Raw genomic sequence first — 18,949 nt, forward strand, 5'->3', positions numbered from 1 at the left:
AATGATGAAATCATAAATGTCTCTCTTAACTCAAGGATTTTGCTAACCAGAAAAACCAATTTCCTTCCTAGCCCAGCCATGTTACAAGCCATAAAAAGCCCTTGTGATGAGAACTTGCTTGTGAGTTTGTTTGATTGTGGTTAAATGAAAGGCAAAGATAATTTCTGTGATATTGTAATAGCAGAGTGAAAAAGACACCAACACCTCACTATACACCTTTAAGTTGAGTGACACACTTTTGAGTGCTTGAGTGATACACTTTTGAGTGCTTGAGTGAAACACTTTCCTTGGTGAGGAGTAGTTCTTTGAATTTCTGATTACATCTTTGCTTGGTTTATTGATCATTCTTAAGCATAGCATCTCTTCAAGTATATGAGCATCACATTGATTATGATTGAATTAAGTCATCTGCACATCTTGACTGACATCTTTATGCTGAGTTGATAAAAGTGATTCTTGTCCTGCAAGGAAAAGTTTTGAAAATGTTGAATCATTGTAGTAATTGTTCTAAAAAGCTGAGTTACAATCCATTTTGCTTGAGGACAAGCAAAGTTCTAAGTTTGGAGTTGTCTTAAAGCTCTTGATCTTCACATTTAATTACTAGGAATGCTAGGAATTGCATGAACTAGTGATTAAGGACAAGCTTATTTCACCGAGGGATCGGGTTTAAGTGATTTAGTGAGTGACGTTAACATTAATGCATAAAGAAGAACTCTTACATACATGAGAGGGAACTTGGCGACATCTAACCCTAACAACATACTCATCTCATATTAAACAACATTCATTCATCATTTGTCTACTCTACTATCGATCAACTTGCATTCATATTTAATATTCTGTTTTTACATTTGAAACCAATGATCTCGTTTTCTTTAAGTCTTAATTAATCGAGTTATCACACAACTGTCTAGTGCCGAGAGTCTCTTGGGATACGATACTTGGTCTTACCATTTTATATTACTTTTGAGATTCGGTACACTTGTCGATCCATCAGCAACTGCATTGCTTTCCATTTGAATTGTATCTCTAATAGTTCATCCAAAAGCAATGTTCCTACAAAACCTTTCAAGATCTGTTCCAGATCAAGCATTTTAGAATCATTGTAATGCAAGAATTATTACATGTATAATTTGTGTATGTAAATGTATGAAAGCAATGATAAACAATAAAGCAATCAACTTCATACATAACACAGTTGACTTTAATCAGATATAAATCACTAGTTTATACTACTGTCATTTAAGATTCCTAGTTCATTTCGAATAGTATAAAATCATTTGTTCAACGATTTTGTAAAAATATCAGCCCATGGATATATGGTATCTACTTATTCGACCTTAATTTCACCCTTGAGGATGTGGTCTCGTATGAAGTGATGCCTTATTTCAATATGCTTAGTTTTCGAATGAAGAACAGGATTTTTAGTCAAATTTATTGCACTTGTGTTCCTTTAAGATATTTCAAAATTCTTTTTACAGCAGTAAGGTGTGATTCTTTAGGTGAAGACTGAAATCTAGCACAAAGACACACACTGTGCATGATGTCAGGTCTAGTCGCAATTAGATATAACAAAGATCCGATCATTCCTCTGTACATCTTTTGATCAACGTTCTTACCAGCTTCATCAAGATCTAGGTAGCAGTTTGTAGCCATGGGAGTTGCATTTTGAATTTTTTCAACAGATCAGTACAATACTTAGATTGGTGAATGAAAATTTCGTTTTTAGCTTGCTTGACTTGAAGAGCAAGAAAGTAAGTAAGCTCTCCCATCATGGACATCTCAAACTCATCCTGCATAGTCTTGGAAAATTATTTACACAAAGTAGGATTAGTTGATCCGAAGATAATGTCATCAACATAAATTTCAACATACAATTTATCTTTATTTGAAATTTTAATGAAGAGAGTTGACTCAACTTTACTGTTGACAATATTTTTGATCTCTAGAAACGAAACCAAAATCTTGTTGATGGATTTGCAAGTGTACCAAATCGCATATGTAATATAAAATGGTAAGACCAAGTATCATATCCCTGAAGACTCTCGGCACTAAACAGTGTGATAACTCAATTAATTAAGACTTAAATAAAATGAGATTGTTGGTTTCAACTGCAAAGACATAAAATTAAATATGAATGCAAATTTATCAATAGTAGAGTAACATAGAAATGAACGGAGGTTGTTTATAAAATGAGATGAGTATGTTGTTAGGGTTTGATTTCACCAAGTTTACTCTCATGTATATAAGAATTCTTCTTTTTACATTAATATTAACGTCACTCACTAAATTACTTAGAACCCGATCCCTCGGCACAATAAGCCTGCCTTAATTCCTAGTTCGTGCAATTCCTAACGTTCCTAGAAAATTAAGTCTGAAGATCAAGAGCTTAAGACGACCAAGTACTCAAAACCTCATCCCTAAGAAATATTACCCTTCGGAGAATTCAACAAGAACCTGAATTGTAAGGAACCTCCTGGCACTCATGCAATTCATAAATCATGCTACTAAATGAGTTAAATAGAGCAAGCATTGAAAAAATGAATTCCCTAATAATTAATGAAAAAACATATAAATTAAGAATAAATTCAAATACATGAGAGTTCACAAGGTTACACCCTTCCCCAAGAACAAATAGAGTTTAGTCCCCCACAAACATGGAGAAACTATATGAATAATGGAAAAGCATGAGATAGTGAAACCCTAAGAGTAGAAGAGGAAGCTCCCGCCTCCAGATCTGCCTTTACAGAGTAGAAGAGTGTGTTGTTGTGTTGCTCTAGCCCGAGATACAAAACCTAGAGCGCTTGGGTCCTTTAAATAAAGTTGGAAAAGAGTCGAAATAGAGCAAAAGCTGGGTCAGATCTACGACGCGCGACGCTCGGGCGCCTCATTTAGGGCGCCCGGACGGTGGACGATCCTCATGTAGGGCCTGAGCCTTCAATTGGACGCCCAGGCTTCAGGCGCCGCCGCCCGGTCGGCCTAGGAAGGCGCCAGGTGGTGGACATCGATTTTTCGAGGCTCAAGCATCGGATAGGGTGCCCAAGCTTCGTGTGGTTCCTCCTTTAGGTGCTTTTCCAAGCCTTTCTAAGCTCTAATTCCTTAGCACTTCATCTCTCCTTTCCATATTCTCTCATTAGCTATGAAAACAAGGGAAATTAGTCATAAAATCATCAAATTCAACCTCAACTCTCTTATTCACACAATTAAATGAAAAAGCATGAGTCCAAGCAAGTTTCTAAGTGAATAAGGGTGTATTTAATATCAAAATTACATTACAAATAACGGTATTTTCAACCGTTAACATTTACCCCTAGAGAATCCCTTCTTTACCAGAAACTCACTTAAGCGCTCATACCATGACCTTCGTGCTTGCTTCAACCCATACAAAGCCTTTTTGAGCTTGAAGACATAGTCTGGATGTTCAAAATCCTCAAATCCTGGTGGTTGTTCCACATAAACTTCCTCTTTAATATATCCATTTAGGAATGCACTTTTGACATCCATTTGATATAGCTTGAATTTCATCACTGATGCAATAGCAAGAAGAATTCTTATTGCCTACAGTCTAGCCACAGGTTCATATGTTTCATCATAATCGATTCCTTCCTCTTGGCAGTAGCCTTTTGCAACTAATCTTGCTTTATTTTTTATGATTTCACCTGAATCATCCATCTTATTAAGTTGCCTTCTTGTAGACACACCTCTCGTAATATCACCAATTATGTTGCTTGTAGAGACATTTTTAGGAACTTTCCATTCCTTAACCGATTCTGTTCTGGGAGAATCGATTACGTCTTCAGAGTTCTCTTCTTCTGGAATTTCCTCATTTTCTTCCTCTTCTCCAGCATAGTTGTCAGCTTCTATAGATTTTCTAGTTTGTTCAAAATTAATAGCGGTTTCAGCATACTCATCAAACGCAACGCGAACCGATTCTTCAACACACATTGTTCTCTTGTTGTATACCCGATAAGCTTTGCTTGTAAGTGAATATCCTATAAAAAATTGCTTCATCGGCCTTGGAGTCAAACTTACCAAGGTTTTCCTTTCCATTGTTTAGTACAAAACATTTGCATCCGAAGATCCTTATATGGGAGATATTTGGCTTTCTTCCTTTGAATAGCTCATATGGAGTTACTTTCAACATTGATCTTATTACAGTTCTGTTCAACACATAGCATGTTGTACTTACTACATCTTCCCATAAATACTTTGGCATGTTCCTTTCATTCAACATTGTTCTTGCTAACTCTTCCAATGCCCTATCCTTTCTTTCAACCACACCATTTTGTTGAGGTGTTCTAGGTGCTCAAAAATTGTGAGATATTCCCATTTCCGCACAGTATTCATCAAATGCTTCATTCTGAAATTCTTTGTCGTGGTCACTTCTAATCGACTTGATTCTGAGTTCCTTCTCATTTTGAATAATAGCAGCAAACTTCTTAAACACTTTGAATGTGTCACTCTTGCAGGGATGAAGAAAGTCCAAGTGAAGCGAGAATAATCATCCACGATTACTAATCCATAAGAATTTCCACCTAGACTTTTCATCCTTAGGGACCGAATAAGTCCATGTGCAGAAGTTGCAGAGGTTTGGAAGTTGACATCTCCCTTTTGTTCTTGAAGGACCCCCTAGTTTGTTTTCCCTTTTGGCATGCATCACATAATCTCTCAAAAGCGTAGCAAAAGTTGGGAAGACCAATGAAAAGTGATAACGGTTGAAAATACCATTATCTGTGATGTAATTTTAATACTAAATGCACCCTTTTCTGCTTAGAAACTTGCTTGGAATCATGTTTTTCTGCTAAGTTGTGTGAATAAGAGAGTCGAGGTTGAATTTGATCATTTCATGAATAATTCCCTTTGATTTGATAGAAAATGAGTTAATATGGAAAGCAGGGATAAAAGTGCTGAGGAGATAGAGCTCAAAAAGGTCCAGAAAAAGCACCAGAAGGAAAGAAGCACGAGGCTTGGACGCCCTTTTTGAGGCTTAAGTGCAGGAAGTGCCGCTCATCGACCGGGTGTCAATTTTTAAGGCGCTTGAGCACCGGATGAAGAAGGCTTGGGCGTACTTTAGAAGGCTTAAGCGCAGGAACTGTCGCTCACTTCCCAGGCGCCCCTTTTTCGGGCGCTTGAGCGTCGGATGTAGAAGGCTTGGGCGAGCTCTACGAGGCTTGAGCATGGAAGACAACCGCTCCCCGCCTGGGCGACTCAGGCTTGGGCTTTGTTTCTGTTCTCCTTCTGTTCTATTTAAAGGACCCTAGCGTCCTAGGTTTGTTATCTTTGGCTGGAGCAACACAACAGCACACTCTTCTACTCTTTGAAGGCAGATCTGGAAGCGGGAGCTTCCTCTTCTACTTTTAGGGTTTCACTATCTCATGCTTTTCCATTATTCATCTAGTTTCCCCTTGTCTTTGGGAAACTAAACTCTACTTGTTGCTGGGGGATGATGTAACCTTATGAACTCTCATGTATTTGAATTGATTCTTAATTTATATGCTTTTTCATTTATTGTTAGGGAATTCATCTGTTTCAATGCTTGCTCTATTTAACTCATTTAGTCGCATGATGTATGAATTGCATGAGTGCTGGGAGGTTCCTTACAATTCAGGTTCTTGTTGAATTCTCCCAAGGATAAAATTTCTCAAGGATTAGGGTATGAGTACTGTTAACACTTCGACAAGTATACCGAATCATATCAAGTAATAATAAATGGTAAGACCAAGTATCATTTCCCAAAGGACTCACGGCCTAGACAGTTATGTGATTTCTTGATTAAATTAGACACTTAAACAAAATCATTGTGGTTGAATTGGGAAAAATAAACATGAATGCAGGTTTTGATCAATTGGATTTAAAGATGCAAAAGTAATTTATGTAAACTATGGAATGATGATGTTGTTGGGGTTTCCGACTTATCTTATCCACACTCATCTTTTTGCATGAATGTTAATGCCACTTTCTAATTTACCTTAAACCCGATGTCTCGGGGAAGAAAGCCTACTCCTAATCACTAGTTTACAGTGTCTTGTCTCCCTAGCAATTATTCATGCATTACATTAGCGCAGAAGCTTAAAGGCAACCAATCCTCCTATTCCTATGTCTAGGTAATATTACTTTCGGGAGAATTTCCCAGTTCTAGATTTCCCCTTATGTGTTCATATCTATAAAATCTATGATCATGCATAAAGTATATAGGAAAAACCCTAACAATTAATGAAGTAAAGCATATATAATCAAGAATCAATTCAATACATGAGAGTTTTAAAGGATTACATCGTTTCCCCAACAACAATGGAGGTTTAGTTCACCATAGACATGGTGAAACTAGATGAAAATAATGCAAAGAATGAAAGATAGAAATCTAAAAGTTGAAGATCGGAGCTTTCGCATCCAAAATTCGCCTCCAAGGGGTGAAAGGACTGAAATTTCGCCTCTTTTTGTCTAAAGATACCAACCCTAGGTCGAGTAAACCCTTATATAGTTTATTAAAAATTACAGACAATAGGTCCATGCCCAATTAAATGGCGCTCAACGGGACTTTTGGCGCTCAGCGGTAATGTGGCCCTTCAAGATGACGCTCAGCTGTAGTTTTGGCCCTCAACGATGACTATGGTGCTTCAGAACGTCGCTCAACGGTAAAAGTTATGCTGAGCAGTGAATGTGTCTCTTCTTTTGTGCACTTTTACTTTCTTTCCTGAGTCCAGCTTCTTAGTACTTCAACTTCTTTCATCTAATTCATCTTAATTCCTGCCAAAACAAGGAAAACGAAGCATAAAACCCATCCAACTCTCTTATTTCCAAAGCTTAAGTAAAAACATGATTCCAAGCTAGTTTCTAAGTCATAAAGGTTGTTTTTAATATCAAAATTAAGTATAAAAATAACGGTTTTTCAACCGTTATCACAACCCCAAACTTAGAACTTTGCTTGTCCTCATGCAAACAAGATGTAACACAGTCTTCCACCAATCCATACAATGGTTCATCACATTCAAAAACTCTTTCTTTCAAGACAAGTAATTACTCAAATCAACTTATCAAAAAGAATTCAGTCAAGATGCACACATGCTTTGATTCAATCAAGCTCATTGTGGTGTTCACATAATCACATAGTATCCAACAGATGCTATTCTCATGAATGATCAATTAACTAAGCATAGATGTAATCATGTGCTCATGGAATTATTCCTCACTAGATAAAGTGTCTCACTCAATCACACAAGTGTATATAGAGGTCACTCAATCACACAAGTGTATATAGAGGTCACTCATTCACTCCACTATCACAATGTCACATGAATTAACTTTGTCTTTCATTTAACCACAATTAAACACACTCACAAGCAAGCATCATCACAAGGAATTTTCTATGGCTTATAATAATGGCTGGGCTAAGAAGAAAATTGGTTTTTCTGGATCACAAAATCCTTAAGTTAAGAGAATCATCATTTAAACACAACCATTCTTACTTCTTCCCAACTTTCTTTTGCACTGCACTTTTCTTTTTCTTTCTTTTCTTTCCTTTTTATTTTGCTTTTAACATGCTTAGCTCAAAGCGTTTTATATTCCCTTGTTAGACTTCCCAACAAGATACTCTCAACTCAACTCAAGGTAAAGATTTTCAAAAAGGGTTTTCACATCATATTCAAGGCTAAAGATTCAAAGAATAGAACACATTGTGCTCTCTTTTATTGGTCTAAAATCATGCATTTGGCTAAAAAGGGTTACCAACAAATGGCCTTGATCATATGACACATACAAGCAAGTCATTCAATCATAGAAACCTGGGCAAAGTCATTCATGCTTTCAATGTAATAACACTCATTCACAAAAAACTCTAGAGTTCAAAACCTCACATATAGGCTCATTCAACATTCCACATACACATCCTGCTTAGCATCATAATCATAATCACAACATCATGCATCTGTTCACATAGCTTGTGAACAACCACCTGTATATCAGCATATAGTGCACAATCTCAACATCAATCAATATCCAAGCATCATCAAGCAATACTCATCATGCATGAATCATAAGCAAACCATCATAGCAGATAAAGTTTCACACTGAGTACATCACAGCTTATTCTAAGAACAGAAGCAAATAAGTTCAACAGTACAAAACCTGCTATAGAGGTGATAGCATCCATCAGTAGATGTTATCTCTGCTCCTCATCAACCCCTGATATCATCCAAATCTTCCTCCTCTCCTTCTTCTTCAACATCTTCAAATTCATCATCATCATCCATAGTTGGAACTTCAGTTGCTTTAGCTCCACTAGCCTGAGCTTGCTCCTATGGCCATGCCACCACATTGTTGAATTCATCCATGGTCCACCGATGTCCTGGGGGTGTATCATACAACCCAATGATCATCTCTGTTGTGGCCACCTGCCCTTTGTGGATAGACTGCATCCTAGCATCCAGAAGAGACATATACATATCTCTCATCTGAAATGGCTCTGCATCATGAGGTTGTGCAGGTGCCTGTGGTGGTCTTCTCCATCTAGGAGGCTGGCGTGGTGGTACTGGCTGAGCTGCCTCATCTCCGCCACAATACTGCCTATAGTAGGCCTCATCAATCGCATCCTAGGCCTCTCATACGGCGGTGTAGAAATATTCACTCCAGCTAGCTCATAGAGGTGCGTGATCAAAGAAGGATGTCCCAAAGGTTCCTTGTTGTTTATAGTATTTGCACACACCTGTATCTCATTGGCTATAACCTGGCAATTGTTAATGCTCATCCCTCTCAGCACATAGTACAGAAGAAGAGCCCTGCTGACAGTAATATCAGAGACATGCGAACAAGGCTAGATGTTGGCATGAGAGAATGCCATCTAGTACTTTGCTAAAGGAGTCAAATCAGCTCTCTTGATATTCACAACAACACCATTCCTATTTCTCTGAAAGTGCCCTCTAGGCACACAAAGCACGCTCTCTACATCAACAAAGTCTGCTCCTTCTTCCATACTCAGAGCAAATTGACACTGCTCATCAGCCCATTATGTATTTAAGAACCTGTTAATAGCATCAGGATCATACCGAATGGTGTGTCCTCTAACATATCTCATATATTCCTCAGTGGGATAATCACCCAACCGCCTTGCATTGGTGTAGAACTCTTTTACCACTGCTATGTTAGTTGGTGCAGGATAAATGGCTAGTCTCTCCCAATTCTTGTTCTCCAATTGCTCTCCAAACTGTGGAGGAAAATCAAGTATCAACCCAGCCTTCCTTTCCATCAGTAGCCTTCTATCTTGGACAATATTGAAATGGCACTCATGCTTGCTGGAAAGGAACTTGTTGGAATAGGAGCGTTTTGGTTCCTTATCCTTCCTCTTGGATCGTATAGTCTTGATTCTTTTGCCCGATGAGGAGGACATCCCTGCATCAAACACAATTCACAAAACCACAAGGCACATTGTTAGGCATTAGTAATCCACAAACAACTCCTTAAAAACCTTCCTATCACCGCCGAGGGCAAACAGAACCCCTCAGCGCAACCTGTGCATAGAACAAGCAAGCAAAACAAACTCAAAACACCATTTTGCAGAAATCGCGCTCAGGGGAAATTTCCGCTGAGTGGCGATTCTGCAGATTTTTCAAAATCACCCAAAAAAGCTTCTAATCTCAACCCACATGCATTCTTCCTAGTTCCAGACCCAAATCAAGCAATTTAATCAGTTGAAATAGTGATTAATTCATCTAATCATGCATAAAAATCAAAATCCCTTAAGAATCATGCTTAGACCACCATGTTCATACCAATTCATGCTTTCAAAAACCCTAGAATGTAAAATGCTTGTACTTACTTGGGTGGAGATGTTGAATATGTGTAGAATGCTCTAGGAATGTGCAAAAATCAGCCCCTAACAGCAATGCTCTCACCAAACCCCAAACTTGAGTGGAAACTTGATGCAAAAGTGGTTTAAAGAGAGATTTTATGAAGGGGGAAGAAGGGAAAAGTAGAGAGATTTTATTAAGTTTAAAGAGAGATTTTAATCTCCAATTGCTTGAAGATCTCTTTAAAACGCTTATATTGTCTCTCTTTATCAAATCTTTCACTCCCCTTAGGATAAGGACGAACTCTCTCACTTTTCTCACAATTTTTCACTCCCCTCTTCTTTTCTTTCTTTTTTTTCTCATCCTCACCTTCTCTCTCTTCTTTTTCGTCTCTCTTTTCTAACTCAACTCTCTCTTTTTCATCCACCCTCATCACATATACTCACAATAACTTTACACTCTTCCTTAAGCTTAACCTCAGTATTAGCCCCAAAACTCCTATCAGGCATATCCTCCAACTTCTTAGCCATTTGGCCAACCTGGATCTCAAGATTTCCAATTACAGCTTCAGTACTCTTCCGATTGGAGATAGTCACCTGAATAAATTGTTGAAGAGTTTCTTCAAGCTTTGTTGATCACTTATTTAGCGCAGATACTTGTTGCCATAGTGATGGTTGCTGTTGTGGTCTATTAACTTGTCCTGCTTGTCCAACTTGTCCATTTTAACCTTGACCCATGCTTGGGTGAGGTTTCCACCCTTGGTTGAAGTTCCCTTGGTGGTATTGGAATTTATTTTGAAATTGATTGGCCATAAAATTGACATCTTCTAAGGCCTCCACTGGAAAGGCACATTGACCATTAATACGGTTACCACCACACAATTCACAGAGTTGTTGTTGAACCTATGAAACGTTCTTCAACTCCTTTGGCAACTGAGCGAGTGTCTTTGTTAAATTCTCCAACTGTTGAGTTATGATTTTATTTTGTGCAAGCAAGGCATCTTGAGATTCCAATCGTAGGACTCCCTTCTGTTGAATTGGAGTTCCTCTTTCACTATGCATCTCGTTGTCATTAGTAGCCATGTTTTCTACCAATTCAAAAGCTTCCTCTCGAGTCTTGCATTTAATATTACCTCCAGCTGAGGCATCTAGCATCAATTTGGTTTGTGAACCAAGACCTCCAAGGAAAAGAATGACTATTGTTGCTTCGTCAAAGCCATGAGTGGGCATCTTTCTCAACAAGCTCTTGTATCTATCCCATGCTTGACCTAGTGTCTCCTTCATGCCTTGTCTGATAGAGGAAATTTCTTGCTTCCCTTTGTTGATTTTAGACTGTGGAAATTATTTGTTTAGAAACATTGAAACCACAGCTTCCCACTCAGTAAAGCTATCCTCCGGGAAAGAATTCAACCATAGCTTAGCATTGCCTCCCAATGAGAAAGGAAACAAACTAAGCTTTATTGTATCATCCGGCACACCATTGATCTTCACAGTGTTACAAATCTCGTTGAATGTGGTTAGATGCTCATATGGACTTTCATGTTATAGCCCATTAAATTGGTTGCTCTTCACCAATTGTATAAACGTCGGTTTCCCCTCCATATTTGTAGCATTGACCCTCGGCCTAGCAATGATATTAAAGTGATGAGGGCCCACAACATTGGTGTAATCCGCCAGAGTACGTCTACCATTGTTCTCTCTGGCCATTTCTTCAGTACGTTGGTTAGATCTTTGTGGTGAGGGTTGTAGAAGTGTCTCTGGAGAAGGAAATAATTCTCTAGATGTTCGGATTCTCCTTCTCCTTCTACTTTCATCCAATCCTTCAAGAAGAGGTTCCAAGTCCGAATTTTATCCTGCACACACAAGAAAACAAAATCCTAGAAACAATTGTTAGCACAAAAAGATAGAAAAGGTAAAAAGATAAAAAGATAAAACAAAAAGATTAAAAAAATCAAGTCCAAGTTAATCAATAATCACACAAATAGAATAGTTGAACCACGAGTCCCCGACAATGGCACCAAAAACTTGTTAACACTACGACAAGTGTACCGAATCGTATCAAGTAATAATAAAGGGTAAGACCAAGTATCGTTTCCCAAAGGACTCACGGTCTAGACACTTATGTGATTTCTTGATTAAATTAAACTTGTAAACAAAATCATTGTGGTTGAATTGCAAAAAATAAACATGAATACAAGTTTTGATCAATTGGATTTAAAGATGCAAAAGTGATTGATGTAAAATATGGAATGATGATGTTGTTGGGGGTTTCCGAGTTGTCCTATCCACTCTCATGTATTCATGAATTCATCTTTCTTCATTAATGTTAATGTCACTTTCTAATTTACCTTAAACTCGATGTCTCAGTGAAGAAAGTCTACTCCTAATCACTAGTTTACAATGTCTTGTCTCCCTAGCAATTATTCATGCATTACATTCACACAAAAAGCTTAAAGGCAATCGATGTTTAGGTAATATTGCTTCCAGGAGAATTTCCCCAGTTTTAGATTTCCCCGTATGTGTCCATATCAACAAAATCAATGATCATGCAATTGAATAAGTTAAACAAAGCATGCATAGAGTATATAGGAAAAACCCTAACAATTAATGAAGTGAAACATATATAATCAAGAATCAATTCAATACATGAGAGTTTCAAAGGATTACATTATTTCCCCAACAACAATGGAGGTTTACTTCACCATAGACATGGTGAAACTAGATAAAAATAATGAAAAGAATGAAAGATAGAACCCTAAAAGTTGAAGATCGGAGCTTCCACATCCAAAATCCGCCCCCAAGAGGTGAAAGGACTGGAATTTCGCCTCTTTCTATACAAAGATACCAACCCTAGGTCGACTAAACACTTATATAGTTTATTAAAAATTATAGAAAATCACTACTGAAAAGCGCGATTTTCAAACGGCATTTTACCGAAGGCTTTGAAGCCCTCGGTATTGAGATGATTACCGAAGGCTTGTAAGCCGTCGGTAACATCCTCGCTAATTTAAGTCCCAAATTGGGTTTTTCATTCCCCAATTTGATTTTCTTCAGCTTCGTCGCTTTCTTCCATCTTATCCCTTTCTTCACACACTTCCCTCCCTTTCTTCACGCTCCGTCAGTTTCTCGGTTAGTCACCGGTGGTGGTCCCTCACAGTGGTGAGTGGTGCGTTGATCGCTCTTCGTTCACGGTGCGTGGTGGTTTTGGGAGTCTTAGGCTAGGGTTCATCGTGGGTTGGTTGCTACGTTGAGGGTGGGTGGTGTGGAGGTTGAGGGACTTCGTTGGAGGGGCCATTGTGGGCTTCTGTCTCTGTCGTGCTTGTGAAGCGGTATCTTGGTAGAGGTAAGTTCCACAGAATTTCATTCACACTGTCATGTTCATATTGTTGAAGCCTAGAGCGTTGCTGCCTTCATCTACTTTTCATTCACTTGTTAGTATATGATTGAAGGAACTTGGTTGAGGGACATGGCTGGAGTGGTCGTTGTGGGGTTGTGTCGCTGTCGTGGTGTACAAAGGTTGCCATCGTCAAGGGATATCTCGGTTGAGGTAAGTTGTGCGTTTAAAAATTCATTATGAGTTACAATGTTCTTGAATCTGTTTGACGTTGTTGTGGCAACAGTGTATGATGTTGTTTGATTGAGAAAGATTGGTTTTTAATTGGAATGAGGGGCAAGGCATTGGCATGCTAGTGAGAAGGTTTAAATAACCTTAACCGTAGTTTAGGGAAAATAAAAGCAAACGAGGTGGTGAAGATTGAGCAACAGTGCTAATTGTTGTAACTGTTGTGTTTGCTTCTAATGCCTGCAAGTGTGTGCTCTAAGTACACAAAACTTCAACTATGAACCTTTCAACCTCTAACTTCCCCTTGATTTGCTTCCAATCAACGTACACATACTTAGCTTCTCCCTTGTGATTCTGCACAAGATTTTGTGTATCAAAGTACCAATATGTCTCCCAATTATGATGAACATTATCTCTTAGATGAGGATATCCTTGGTACAAGTATTTCAATGGATTGAAAACAGGAACTTCTCTCTCAACTTTATGCAGAAATCTGCTTCCATGTCTGTAATCTGCAGGATTGTACAGTGGAGACTCTTTCTTTGACATCAAATTTTCTCGGAGACACTTCTCTATAACCTTAGCCTCCTCCTTCAACATTTCTCTCATCTCTTTAATATTTCTCTGAACTTTGTAAGATCGTGTCGACCCATTGGAATTGCCAGGGACAGGGACTTTTTTAGATGTATATGGAATTCTATTGCTCTCAAAGCAGAAATTTTTAGATCTTTTTGAGTCAAAACCTTTCCTTTTTTCAGCATCAGATAAACACATATATGCCTACATAAATTATTCAATCAGCGTTTAATTAACTTCTTTACTCAAGAACACTGTGTATCAGAAACTCACCTCAGATATAAGTTTGAAAGCAATTTCATCCTTTGGATGTTTGTTCTTGTCCGGATGAAGTTGCAGGACTGAATCAAAAGCAACAGTTCTTGTTATACAAGAGAAAGAAACCATGAAAAAAAGAAGAAAAAAAAGGAGTTAAGCCTACCAAGTTTATGGTATTGCTGGCGGATAGTGAGCAACCCTGCATTTTATTCCACCTATGAGAACCCAATATGGAGAGATTAATTAGCATGATCATATAAAAGAAGAGAGAAAAGTGGTAGTATAGTATGTATAAAAATACTCACTCTAAGAATGCAATACCAATCTATGAAAGGTGGCTTAGCAGGGTTTGAGAGAAGTGTATGAATACAGCCAAGTGAACGTGTGGAAATGGAGCCAATCTCCAACACTAACTGGGTTTTGTGATGTGATTCTTGTCCCATTCTGTTGTGATCTGAAGTGCAGAGGAAGAAAGGTGTTAGATATGGAGAAAGATGATGTTTGTTTTCAATGTCAGTAATAAGTAACTAATAACGAATGGAGTCGTTTGAAATAAAGAGCATGCATTACAGAGTAGATTATTTTGAAGTAGATCAGTTGGTGGGAACAACAAACAGGTAGAAAGAGATGGAGAGATTAACGTTAATCTCTCCAAATGGCACAATTTCACACATCAAGACCTGTTTTATTATTTGTTGCGAGTTTCAACCAATAACACATCTTGTATATGAAAATACATTAACACCAATCAAGTAACTGATATTGTTAAATGCTACTTCGATTAAGCATGCAATATGGATAAACGTATTGTTTTATCACCATACTCATGGTGTAATGCAAAATTTGTGGTTTAGATTAATGTAAATATATGTTTAATGAATTGATTTTATAACTAACAAAAAGGTTTTAAGTTTTAATTTTACAAAATTAGGTCAAAGGCTAAGTTTAGCAAAGACCTCAACAACTAAAGCATAAGAGCCATGGTGAAAACTTAGAAACCCATATTAGCAATATAGCAATGATGAAAATATATATAGGTCCCTACCCTTATATGAAACTTCTGGTTGTAGGTAGATGTCTATATTGCTTTTTACGGTTTGATTAATTTGAGAAATGAGACTTACTAAATGAAAAATAAAAACCCTATTCAAGAGATTTATAAATTTTTAACTTAAACTAGCAACAACAAAAATTTATAATATATACTACCTATGATTAACTGTTGAAGAATAGGAATCCTCAGAACGCAACCACATTCTCTCTCTCTCTTTGTGTTCTACTAAAAAATAATTGATGTTGCTGAACTTTAGTGATTATATTATGAAAGGATGATGAGTGTGGGGACAAAAACCACTATAAAATCTTGGATCCTACATAAGCAAAAGAAGGATAGAAGATACTAGTGATTGTGTAAGTCTAAGTGAAAGGGTTAATAGTAATAATAATAAGGTGGTGGAGGTGGTGGTGATTGTTTTGGTGATGAAGTGGGGGTACCCTTGTCTGGTGCCCTTATCAAATTATTAGTATTGGTGTCATGTCTTGCTATCTTCACCTTGTTCTCCTTCTTTTGGTGGTCATTCTCAAGGTCATTGTTCATTATCTAAGAAAGTAATCATCTCATTTCAAGATATGCTTCAAGCATATCAGGACATGTTTTCGGGAAAAGCGAATCAATATTTTTGAAAGAGAAAGAGTGTAGTCCTATCTCACTCGCCCTTTATCAGGCAATCATGTTCTGCAATGGTGCTTCAGTGAGATTATTCAATCCTGCAACTAAGAGTCGTTTTGAATATATTCCTCCTCACTTTAACTCCACCCTCTCACCATTACAATCACCACTGATTCATTTAGCATGAGCATTTTCCTTTCATTTTCTATGCTTGTTCGCCTTAAAATAGACCCATCTTCACTTTTCCTAACATTAATGTTTTCTCCCTACCAATCAATTTCATTTCTCTGTCACCATTACATATATCGGTTTAATTTCTTGATCAACCACCCCTTTTGAAAGAGTTCGTATGTTAACCTTTTTCAAATGTAGGTTGAGTTTGGGACTACAATGTGAAGCAAACAAGTGATTGACTGGCACATGTTGTTACTTATGGAGTCCCCTCACAAACATTATCTTCTTTCCTGTGTCTCTGTCCAACAACTTCTTACCATCAAACCTGTCACCAATAACAACATTTTTGGGAGGGAAGAAAAAGAATTGATCTTAAATGGGCTGCACCAACTTCAAATTCATATAAATACACCAATAATTGTCATTGGTTAATAGTGAATAAACCAATAATAAAATGGGCTGCACCAACCTCTCATCAATGTTTCACTCACACAGCTCCATAATATATATGTATGTAATGGCTGAAACAGTACCAAAAATTTGAAAGAAAAGGAGGAACGAAAAACAGTGACAGGTTAGTATAAAGGGTACCCAGTTGGGTACAGGGGATTGGGTAATCTGATCTAAGTCATGTGATCTTTGTGGGGTTGCATCAATTATACTGTCTGTTTTGTTAGAAGAAATAAAGTGAAATGACTTTATTTGGTGTTAGGTGAGAGGTGAGACACAGAATGGCAAAAGGGAATTGAATTAGTATAAGGCAAAACCAGTTAAATTCCATTGACTTACACCATAGGCCAGTCATGCCAGTTTTAAAGAGACCAAACCAAACCTAAACTAATTAGTTTTGTTTTGCAAAATGGACTTTGATCAGTTCATGAGCAGAAAGGGTAGTACTACATTTGAGAGTGGGTATTACCAGTTTTAAGAAATGCTATTGACTGGTTCTACATTTCTTAGAGGTTCTTAGAGGTTCTTGACTGTTATGATAAACTTTGGACTCAAAACTACAAATTAAAGTAAAACATCTTCATGAATGAGAACTCAAAACTACTAGCAAAACTGAAACAATTCGATGCAAGAAAAAGGTAGAGTTAAGTTAATCATCACATAACATTTCTTCTTTTAAAGAAATTAATTAAATGCATGAGTTAAATTTATGTAAAAATTTAATGTGTTGATGCTGATAAATAATCCTGAAGACTTTTTCTTGTAACAACTTGAGTCGTGAAACAACAATCTTAAATGTTGCCAGCATATTAATTAGATAGTGGCAAAAATGATGCATTCTTGGTTGAATGCAAGTTTTGTGGCTCACCTCGATATCATACGATGCATGCTGGCCGGAGGCAAAAAAAAACCCATTCCCTTAAAGTCCATGTTCTACTTGCCTATAATTCCAAGATTACAAAGAATGTTTACTTCAATGCAAACATCAAAACACATGACATGGCATGATGGTAACAAAACTGAAGGATTTTTGCGTCATCCTTCTGATGGTGAAGCTTGGAAGCACTTCAATCGTAAACATCCATCATTTGCTAGTGAACCGCGTAACGTCAGACTTGGTCTATGCTCTGATGGGTTTACCCCGTACATTCAGGCCTCTGCATCACCATATTCATGCTGGCCCGTGATAGTTACCCCATACAATCTACCACCTGAGATATGTATGACAAAGCCTTACATGTTTTTATCGTGTATAATACTAGGTCCATCTAATCCCAAATCATTGATTGATGTTTATTTGGAGCCTTTGATTGATGATTTGAAGAAGTTATGGAATGGTGTTTGGACGTATGACGTTTCAAGGAAGCAAAATTTCCTTATGAGGGCAGCCTTGATGTGGACTAGTAATGACTTCCCAGCGTACGACATGTTATCTGGTTGGAGCACGCATGGTCGATTAGCTTGTCCACATTGCATGGAACATACAAAGTCATTCCAATTGAGTTATGGTCGGAAAAGTAGTTGGTTTGACTGCCATCGACGGTTCTTGCCCATTGATCACCCCTTTAGAAGAAACAAAAAGGCATTTCGCAAAGGGCAAGTTGAAACGGATTTGCCGCCGCCGAAGTTGACTGGATCACACATTTGGAGAAGAGTTAAAGACTATCCAAAAGTCATTGAATCTAGTCACAATAGGATAGAAGGGTTTGGAGAATGGCATGATTGGACTAAAAGAAGCATATTCTGGGAACTTCCCTATTGGAAAGACAACTTGCTAAGACACAACCTCGATGTCATGCACATAGAAAAAAATTTCTTTGACAATGTCTTCAACACAGTTATGAATGTTATAGATAAGACAAAAGATAATGAGAAAGCAAGAAAAGATTTACCTTTGTATTGTGGACGAAAAGACTTAGAGTTGAAGGTGCAAGGTAACGGCCGATTATTTAAACCAAAAGCAAATTACACCATGTCAAAAGACGAGACAAGAATAGTGTGTGGATGGATCAAGGAGCTTAGAATGCCAGATGGATATGCTTCTAACTTATCCAGATGTGCCAATGTTCAGAACGGTACTATTCAAGGGTTGAAGAGTCATGATTGTCATGTATTCATGGAGACTTTCATCCCTCTTGCGTTCTATTGTTTGCCAATGCACGTGTTAAATCCACTGATAGAAATTAGTAACTTCTTTAATGATTTGTGTTGCACGACACTAAAGGAGAATTCCCTTAAAAAGATGATGAAAATATCCCAATTATTCTCTGCAAATTGGAAAGAATATTCCCTCCTGCATTCTTTGATTCAATGGAGCATATACCAATTCATCTTGCATATGAAGCTTGGCTTAGGGGACTGGTGCAGTCAGGCCATCACGCAGGGAAAGAATTCACACATTGGTTAACTGATGCTGAATTCAATTATGCTCATGTCCATGTCTTAATCAATTGCAGTGAAGTTAAGTCGTACCTTGAGT

General features: G+C 37.7%; 1 pseudogene; it reads right to left on the reverse strand.

Annotated features, from left to right (window-relative positions):
• Positions 1-9,467: 9,467 nt before the first annotated feature.
• On the reverse strand, positions 9,468-14,620 carry LOC148193981 (uncharacterized; annotated as a pseudogene).
• Positions 14,621-18,949: the final 4,329 nt, after the last annotated feature.

This window comes from Vigna umbellata, chromosome 8 (genome assembly GCF_029865625.1).
Source record: "Vigna umbellata cultivar VRB3 chromosome 8, Vumbellata_1.0, whole genome shotgun sequence".
NCBI lineage: Eukaryota > Viridiplantae > Streptophyta > Magnoliopsida > Fabales > Fabaceae > Vigna > Vigna umbellata.